General features: G+C 32.8%; 1 long non-coding RNA gene across 1 annotated transcript; it reads left to right on the top strand.

The window, feature by feature from the left end:
- On the top strand, nucleotides 205–5,037 carry LOC110392610. The gene is made up of 3 exons (XR_002434508.1): nucleotides 205–366; nucleotides 875–1,020; nucleotides 3,089–5,037. It is a non-coding gene; the product is annotated as an uncharacterized LOC110392610 (long non-coding RNA).

The following is a 10,832-nucleotide window of genomic DNA, read 5'->3' as shown; positions in this document are numbered from 1 at the left end:
TGTTTAGTGCTTTGTTTTGGATTTGTGACTAAAACACACCAATGGCTGTTAACGTATGAATGTTACACCTGTTGTAGTGCAGTGTTTGCTCAGCATCAGGGCCTGCTGGGTTTCTCATGTTGTTCCACCAGCACCTGGGTGGTATGCAAGATATTGGGAGGGGACATAGGCAGAACAGCTGAGCCCAAATGACCAAAAGGATATGCCATACCATGTGACCTCGTGCTCAGTATCAAAAGCCTGGGGAAAGAAGGAGGAAGGGAAGATATTTGGGGTTATAGAATTTGTCTTCCCAAATAACTGCCACGTGATCTGAGGTCCCGCTTTCCAGCAAGTGGCTAAGCGTTTGCCTGCTGATAGGAAGCAGTGAGCAAATGTCTTATTTTCCTTTGCTTGCATGTGCAGCTTTCCTTTAATTAGTATAGCATCTTTACCTTGACTCATGAGTTTTTCCCCCTTTTACCTTTCTGATTCTCTCTCCTATCCCAATTCAGGTTGAGCAAGGAAGCAGTTGGGTGCTTAGCTGTGAGCCAGTGTCAACACACCACATCACTGCATATACATTTTGAACTCAATTTTTAATTGTGGAGCATTGCTTTTATAAATCCATCGTACAGCCAGAAGCTGTTCTACTTTGGTTTAATATTCATTTCCAGGAAATCTGCTCAGTGTTGAGGTTTTGTATGATTTGTTTTGTTTATTTGGTTTTTAATGTTTAAAGATGTGAAGTCTCTTCCAGATCTGCTACCTACTTTGGAAAGAAAATGGTCTCACTTGCCATAAACCTTATTGTTTTAATTATCTTTATTTTTTTTTCCTCACTTTCTGGAGTTATTAAACTGATACTGAGAGCAATTTTCCAATCTCTTAACAGGTGACCTGGGGTTATGATAGAAAATATGCTCAATTAGCACCTTTTATATGAACTGTACAAAGAGCCAGATGAATTTGAATGCTGACACCATAAATGTGCTGCTGCCTCAGTAGACAAACACCAGTCTAAATGAAGTAATGTCACGTGTGAGTATTGCAACTGTTTCTGAAAGAGCTTTTTGAATCTAAAATTGTCAGACAAGACAAACAACAGTCTCCTGCTTCATTAAAAGCATAAGAAAAAGTGGAAGAATGCAGATGGAGTTATTGTAGGGCTTACAGAGAAAAATAAATCAATACATGTGATGTTAATGTTAAATAATAATGTTAGATACCAGTAGTTACTACACATACAATGTGCATTTACCCACTACAGGTTTTGCCTTTCTACTAGTTGCTATAGGGCACTGTATATTGAATAGAAGACGGAGGTAAAAATTTGATATATTTTTATGATTACAGAATAACTGTGAGAGGACTAAAAGCATTAAATTTTTATTTCTAAATATTATTTATTTATTTATTTATATTGCATCACTCTTTAAGCAGACTTGAAACAAAATCCTTTTTAAAATAAATGTATACTGAAAGTGTGTGTCAAATGAATTTATCCACTCCAGAGATATTCTATTTTTTCTAGAAAAATTCCTCTCTCCTCCCCAAATATCCAGCTGTGTAAGTAGACTGATAATCTATGAATCTATTTCATTTGTTTCTCCACAGAATGGTAAAATTAAAAAGAAAAATAATTTTTTATAACATATGAATTTATGTAAAATATATTGATTTTGTTTTCTTGTTTTATTTCAGAAATTAGCTTATTGATGTTAGTCTAGGTTTAAGTCTTATGAATGGGAAGAAACAAATGCAGCAAAGGCAAACCTAAAGATTAAATTGCCATACTAAACTGCATCTTCCCCTCTACGTATATATCCATAACAGAGTGCATCATTTCAATACAATATACTCATGTTGTATAAATGCTGCTTGCAGAAAATGGAAATGTACAGCAATAAGTGTTTCCATTTATAAAATATCAGTGAATGTGTTTGTAATGTTATTGCATATTATTAGAGACTGAAAAAGAGGGAAAAAACCAAGGAAAAGATGTTCCCAGTTTAATCAGCTGTTCTTACTTCTCTGAACATATACACTTTTCTCTCACATGGTGAAGATTTTAACATGGAAACAGCAATCTAAATGGTGTTTCTATGTGATAATATCCGTTAGGCAGCAATGAAAACATAAGAATAAAGCAAGTGTATTTCAGTACTTCTCCAGAACACTCTGTTGTCCTCCAAAAATTTGTGATTTAATGGCATTGTCTTTGTATTTAGTCCCAAGTGGATTAATCAGTACAAATTTCTCTACCGATTTCTGAGTCAAGTAAAACCTTCGAATTTCCACAGCCTCCAACTCTTCAGAAATAACTCTATTTTTATTTTGACCTTCCTGCCTGTTTCATTTATATCTGAGCTTTTGCATAAGAAAAAATTCTTCATGACAAGAATTTAAGATCACCTAGGATTTAACAGCTCTCTCTCACACCTTTACTCTTAATTATCATTTCTTTCAAGATGAAAGAGCCCTCAGCTGTTCTGTTGTTTATTACACTGAAGAAAGACCATATCTTCAATTACATTTTTAGTCTTTTCTTGATTTTCTACTGTATCACTTTTGAGGCTGGAAGGATGAAAACTGCATACTGTCCTCCAAATATAAGTGGAAAATTGATTCATGTTATCATTCTAATCATAATCTCCATTTCGTTTTCTATTCATTTCTAATGTTTGCTGTGCTATTTGACTTCTGAGAGAAGACAATTCATTACAGTAGCAAGATGTAATAACTGTGATTGTGATCTAATGGGTCTGCAACACTGCAAGAGTGAAGTAGGGTGTTTTTAGTGTTTGTTTGTTTTTTTCTGTATGCATAATTTTGTGCCTACCTACATGGATTCCACCTGCAGTTTTACTCTATTGATATGCCAACATAATAAAGCCCTTCTGCCTTTTTTGTTGGATGTATGTTAGGTTTGCAAATTTGGACATTGTGCTGTTCATGTCCTTTCCAGATCCTTTATGAGTGTATTGAATAGCCCTGGGAAAAGCTATACTTTACTTTTTTTCCACCTTTCTCTTTATTCCAATTGTTTGTTCTGAAGTTTTTACCCACTATTTTTTCACTTTAGGACTTTTTTTTTATTATTTTCCAGGGTCACCTTCCTCTTAGTAGGTCCCTTTGGCAGTGGATGATGATAAATGCTTGCTGTAACCCACCTCAGCCACAATCCTCCCCAGACCAAGTTCCTCATTCACTTGCACCCTTCTGGCAGTTGGCTTCAAAGAGCATGCTTTGATGTTTTGTATGGCATCCCTACATTTGCAAAGCCTGTTTGTGCTTTTCGCAAGTCATACTTATCAAGGTGATTGTTGCTTTGGTTCTTGGCATCAACAATAAAATACTGGACATCTTACAAAATGCAGCTTGTTTAGAGATAGCAGTGATGAAAGCAAAAATACTTTCCTTGCAGAAAAATAGTAACTCATCTCAATAATAAAAGGAGATATGATAATGAGTTTTATCATTTGGTGTATACTCAGCAGAAATAGATAATTATTAATTTTATTGTATTAAGAACTGATTTACCTAATTATGAACGCTGAAGAAGGTTTTGATTGGCTATCATCAAGAATGACTAACTCCTACAGAAATAAAAAACTGCTTAAAGGATGATCAAGAGAAGGAACAGTATACATAATAAGAGATAAGTTTGAAAAATGCAGATTTTTTGCAGTAACACTGGGATGGATGTACATTGAAGTCAGCAGTAGATCTAAATTCTGTCTAACTGAATATGATTAGTACCTGTCTGAACAAATTTGTCTTTGGGTGGAGTTTATAATCAAATAAGACAACACTGATAGATTTGTAGATGAATTTGCTATTGTGTCTGTACATTTGAAAAGAATCCAATGTTCATGTTAAAAGTAAATTTGATCATCAAGGGAGATTTAGTTTGAGCAAAGTGAAATGGATACAAATTGAAAGGCATATTTTATATGAGACGTTCAATATGAACTAGTTTTGATTTTTGAAAGTTAATCAATTTCAATTTGATAAAGCATGAGATTTAAGTAATCTTTACGTTGTAAATGTTTATCATTTCTGAAGACTCTGCATTACTACACAGAAAGCAGTAATGATCAAAGGACTGTTGCGACTAGGAAGCTTCTACTAAAGATGAAATGAATCTTGTAGGTTCAGTCCTACCACTTTACATTCGCGAGATCACCATGTGACTAGTTTTTCAACAGAGTAAAGAAATATTGAAAACTTCTATCAGTATCTCTTCTCTAATGCCAGTAGTATTGTCAGAAAACAGCAGATGCTTATTTACATATTAACAAGCTATTCCAAAGCTAAGCAGCTAGTGTCAAATACGTAATTTGGGTTTTTGACTCCTCTCTTTACCCATAGATTTTGAATCCAAATATTTCCTTTACATAAACAGGAACAAAAAACTGCTGTTTCTCGAGTTAGATTCTTTTGTTCAAACAATGTAAAGTGAACCTTACTTCTATGAAATCAGGTTATAGTTACAGGTCAACGATTCTACAGAATTACTGTACTCAGAACAGCGCAAATTATTCCACTCCATTCTAATATTTAATGATATATGCAAGCAAAAAGGCCTGTTATCTATCGCTGGAGAATAGCCTGCTCTCAGAAAATGGACAAATACTAATGCTGGGAAAAAATCTGTTTAACAATTCAAATACTTCTACTAGCTTGTTGTCAGCGTGATATACTTTGTGTATTGTATTTCTACAGTTTTCTGCTCTCTAAGGCATTTTCATGCACTGAGTGCAACAGAAAAATGTGAATGTTTCATGAATGAAATATTTGAAGCAGTACGCTTAACCTTTTAATACTTAATATTCGTGCTATGACTAATTACTGTACAGTTTATGAATTTCACTTTTCTTAAACATTAGTTTAAAGCTGGGATTTACATTGTGAATTGCCTTCCCTCCAAACTTGTCTACGGTCCTACCTCCTGTGCTGTAATCTTACTCCCAGACTGGATATAGTTATGCTACAACCTCACCTTATACGATGCAAACCAACTGCAGGCTGCACTTACAAGTTGGTTATGTTTTGGTCATAGAATTTGAACTCAGGTTTAATATTAGAAGGCAGTGCGAACATACCGTGTTATAAAATTATGGGTTTTTTTCTTTTTTTTTTTCCTACTCCTGCCTTTTTTTTCATAATTCCATAATTCCATAATTATTTCATTTGAATGCACCTATATTTCTCATTTGAATTTTCTCATTTCTCATTGAAATTTTCTCATTTGAATGCACCTATAAGTAGAGCTTATAGTCTGTGTTCAGGAATTGCACGCATGTAGGATTTTTGACCTCACAGGCTAGGTGACATTCATTTTTGAACTATTATTTATTTTTCTCTTGTATAAAAAAAGGATATTTTAACAAAAAGAAACTGAGAACTTGATGTATAAAGTTATACTTAAAGTGCTTCTTTACATGGGTACAGAATTATGAAGGTGTCTTTAAGTAAACTGCACATATGTGCTCTTTTAACACTTTGTGTGGTAACACTTTTTAAGATATTAATATACATATTATTTTGTAGAAAATCAGGGGAAAATACAGCTCTATTTTGAAGTACATCATTTTATTAAATATGTGCAATTCATATTGGTGGAAGTATCTCAAGATTTCAAAGTTTTGCCCTTGATATTTTTGATTCATTATCTTCAACTGACAAAATGATAGCATTATGTTTTGTTTAGTTTAAAAGTTTACTTATGGAAAGTGAGATAATGAAAGTACCCGCATTCTGAGAAACCTCAAAGTAGTAAATAGGAAAGATGAAATTCAGAATCTAAAAAAATTCCCTTTGTATCATTCCCAAAGTGTTTCAGCATTAACTCAGTTCCCATGAATCACTCTAGCAGAATAAAGTATAAATAAAAGCTAAAGTATTTAGTACAGTATCGCTGAAATATTTTTACTTGGAGAGACAGTGTGAAAATGACAGTCTGATAATGATTTCTGTTGTTACGAAGTTAAAATAAGCTGATATGATTTTCTTAAAATTTAGACTGTGATTGAAATAGAAAAGTCATACATTTTTGTTTAAAATCAATACTCTTAAGAAGTATCACTGAAGTTTAATGCTAAAACAAAATGAGATGATTATATTTTCTAGGTTAAGAAAAGGTGAATAGTAATCCTCTTTTTTTTTTTTAAATTTATGGTAGACAGTTGTTAAGACTGAAAATCACACAATGAAGTTATTTTCTTGATTAGCCTCTCAAATCTGTTCTGGAAATACAGTTTTAAAAAAAAAAAAAAAAAAAAAAGGAAGTATCAAGTGGCTAAGACTGGCTATGTGAAACTCCGCTTCACAGGAATATGTAAATCCTAAGAGACTTCACAATTCCTTATGAAGTCAAATGTTATTTCCTAATTGAACCCGCAGTACACTCTGAGCAATTTTTATGCTGTAAAAATATCAAAATCAAAACTTCTAAATGCTGTATCACACAGGCATACACAGTTTATAATGTGAATCATCCCATTTCTTGGGAAAATAATGATTTCAATAAAGTCAGGGAAGGTAAGATAAAGACTGTGAATAAAAACATTCTATTAAACAAAATATCCTCTGTTTTAAATATTGAAAATTAAACTGTGTTAATTTCACATACATCATAAGCCATGATAAGTTTAAAAAATTGTAATGATTTCATATAGTTAATATTAGTGTTGAAGATTTGTACCATCTTTCAGTTTTTCATGTATTTTTATCTTCAGCAGAATAATTTTTATTTCCATTGCTTACAGATGAAATGCATACATTTTTAGAAGTGCTTTGTAAGACCTATTTGAAAGTTGTTAAGTGAAAAAAAACTTTGTATATATGCTACTTATTTATAAATTTAAAAATTGATTTTCATGTGTACATACCAAGTTCTAAAAATCTTTTAGATGCAAGTTTTCCATGTCAGTTTTCCATATGTTTTAAGAAATTGTTCAAGGATAAACAAAACCAGGAATTTATTGACTATTTATTGTGCTAGATGTTGTATTGCTCTTCAACCAGTGAATCAATTTTCTTCATTTCAAAGAAAGCACTGTTGTCACATTCTCTGTGTTCATGTTCCAGCCACTGATACTTCATGTATCAACAACTTTTCTCTACAGTTCTCCTCATTACAGAATTGAGAGCTATTGGTTCTAATGCTCATAGTTGCTAATGACAGAGCCAAAATAGTTGAATAAGTCTATCATTAATAAATAGGATGGAATTGGATGTTATTTTCTGGGGTAATGTAACAGAAGATCTGGGAAATGAGACTAAGAAGCCTTACTGAAAAGCAGTCTGCCGATAACAACAGTTTAATTTATTTATTGATGTTTTGCTTATAGACAGAAGTAAGATGCTTAGGAATTTCATATGGACTATAGAAGATGCAAATTGTCATATGTTGAAGTTGTCGTAAGCTTCCTGTTGCCATGATCAGATTGTTATCAGAACCAGAAATGGCTCTGATCATTTCTGGTCTACACTACACATCAGCAAAGATAATGCTTCATAAAGAGCATTGCTATGCTGAGTAAGCATGACTATAACAAATAAACTGTCAATCAAAAATGTGTCTTTCACAGAAGAAGTTGATTTATAAATATCCAAAAGCAATTTCCTCATACTAGTAATTTAAAAGTTATGATTGTGACTGTCTGGTTTAATTGCAGGCTTGTGTTTAACCTTGCTGGTGATTAGCATGTATAAAGGATTACATTTAGGTGAAAAATCTCACCTTTTGTATAAAATCAGAATCTTTTTAAAATAGTGTATAAAAAACTCTATGTATGCCGAGTGTCTAAAATCCTTCATGTGAAAAATGAAAATGAGGGAAATCAAAGCATAATCACCCTACGGATATGATAGCATTCGAGAATCTTAATTGTCCATATCCTTTTAGTATAAAGTTCATGTTAGAACACTTTGATAAAACACAATGCTGTTAAAATACTAACTCCTCATCTTGCAATTGTTTAATGATACAAAAGAACTCTTGCCATAGCAAAACCAAAGCATTAAATATGATAGAAAGGAATAATCATGCTGAGCAACATTTTATTTTGCATATGTAAATTCAACCCATACTAGGGTTATTTAAAAGGTTAGGGTACTTTGAAACCATTCATGCTTCAGAAACCACTGACAAAGGTGTAGTTCTTCTATGGAAACCCTTTCATCTATCCTGAAATCTTTTCCTGTAATGATGCTTTTTAGATCTACTGTGGAAATAGAGAAAGTTTTGTCTTTTTTACTTTCTGTCACATCCAGTACTGTTGTAAAATGGCAGTTGCAAATTCATATCATAAAGGCTACCATAACTTTATTTGACAATAATAGAAGAATTCTATTGATAACTTAATGAAATATCAGTTCGCATTCATCCTGCTTTACTCCAGCATTGAAACTTGTCCAAAGTCACCTAAATCAAAGACTTGTAAGAAGTTAGTTCTGTCACTAGTGTGTCTCTCAAGAAACAATCCATTAAAATAAAAATAACAACAACAAATATATATAAATACAAGTGCCAAGGGAAATTGAAAGAACTTTTTATTAATTCAAGTCAAGAAGTTTATATTTTTTATTTTTGCAAGGCCCAGCAGAGACAAAAACATGTTACTTTTCTAAAACTATGCTTCTCTTGGCAGACACAAAAGATGGTGTAATCCAAGAGAATATAATAGCATTCTCAAAACATTCCCCAACACTGTAGTCCAATGACTTCAGATTACCTTTAGTCAATAATAAGCAAAAGACAAATTTTAAATAACATTGAAAAGTTTAGAAACCTCTACATTCATATACACTAATGCATTCTGCTGAGGATGTGGTCACTGGTAAAAGTCTTCATACAGGAATATCAATTTAATTTGCATTTCATTCAATTTTAAATGCATCACAGATACTTGGTATACTGAGTATGCATTCTTCCATGGCATTCCATTCTATATTTTTATGAAATGACTTGATAGTACGATAAGTATATAAATTTCTGTGCACATGTTCAGGTAACAGATCAAAATACATGAATTACTGAATATGTATATCATTATTGTATTTTTAACAGACTATTATTGTCTGTTTTATGCGTGTGCATTAGGTAGCAAGAGAAAAAAGGAGGGGAAAATGAAGAAAATCATATTTCATGCACATGAAAATCCTAGTAGTCTTAACACACACTTCTATCACTAGCTAAAAAATTCAGACAAATCTTTCTCAGCTGTTAAACTGGCTATATATGCCTAAAAAAGGTGAGACATCATAAGACAGAAAAGGACACCATCACCATTTACTGTTGGTGAGAGAGTGCATGAATCTTTCATATCAACATTTTGCTGTGATGAACTCCTTGCTGAGATGTCAAATCTTTTGTCATAGACTAGTACAGGGAGACAACAGCAACCTGCCTACAGAAGACTGAGCAGCTCTAGTAGATTCACTCTCACAATTTTAGTGAGATAAAGATTTAAAAGTTTCTATAGAGCAAGTTGGAGGAATATATAAGTTCTCTGCCATGTGCAAGGAGATAAGTGACGGTGTGGAAATATTTTTGCAACAAAGAAGTGTGTGTCTGCTGCTGATATATACATGTAAATACAGCAGCAGAGTAAGATTTTCATAACTGGAGAGGTCAGTGTTCCCCTTTCTTTACTAGAGGTGATGCACGTTTAGGGCAGGGAAGCCAGGCTAGGGAGTAGACAGAAATCCTCTATGCAGCATGAGATCTCTATAGCACTAATGAAACTATCTGTTATGTATATGTATAGAAATACACATACATATATATATATAAATTTTAAATAAATGTTCTGGGTAAAACAATCCCATCTTATATACCACTATGAAAAATGTAAGGTAACATGATTTCTTGTTCATGGAAGTATGGGCCACCTGGAAATGTCTGACACAAATTCAGTATTTTTTCATACATTATGTATCATGGACTGATTTGCCGCAAAATACTTGTAATCACCTATTTGTCCAGTTTACACAATACTGGTAACCATTAGATTCAAAATGCACAGTGAAAGATAATTATATTTTTTCATTTGTCTTAACACATACACCTATATAAAATTTTAAAATAAATGTTCTGGGTAAAACAACATCACATACTACTATGAGAAAGGAAGGCTAACATGATTTGCTGTTCATGACATGTCAGGACATGTCATAACACATGACAAAATATCGTGACATATCACATGTCATGACACTTCACACCACATCATGTCATATCATGACATGTCATGACATGTCACAACTTATCACATGACATCATGATGGTTGGATTTGATGATCTTTGTGGGTTGTTTCCACCCTTAACAATTCCATGTAAGTATGAGCCACCTGGAAGTGTCTGAAATGAATTTATTATTTTGGCATGCATCAAAATAAATCATCCAGTTGAAGTTTTAAATTAAGCAGAAGACTGTATATTTTAATTTGGTATGTTTATATTGTTTAATTATAAATGTGGAACTTATTGGCCAGTGTACTGCAGATGACTGAAATTTGAATCATTTATTGAAGAAGTAGGAGACTTTCTAGGCAAAATGTTTATGAAAGACAGTTAAAAACATAGATGTGGATATAAATTCTTGTACAGGAAAAGTCCATGCTGAAATTGCTAGAAACTCAGAACAAACAAAATACTGTTATATATTCCCTGTACTCTGATATACTTCTAGTTCCTGACCCTGTCAGAGGCAGGGTGCACAGCTGGCCAGCCCATTTGTGTGTTCTAATTCACCTTGAAAATATTATATTTGTATTTGCCACAAATCAGAGTCTTATTGTAGGTTAAACATTTGTGTACCAGAAAAGAAAATAAGATCTAA

This window comes from Numida meleagris, chromosome 1, assembly GCF_002078875.1.
Source record: "Numida meleagris isolate 19003 breed g44 Domestic line chromosome 1, NumMel1.0, whole genome shotgun sequence".
Taxonomy (NCBI): domain Eukaryota; kingdom Metazoa; phylum Chordata; class Aves; order Galliformes; family Numididae; genus Numida; species Numida meleagris.
Note: the sequence above shows the minus strand (reverse complement) of the source record. Positions and strands in the feature narration are given on the sequence as shown.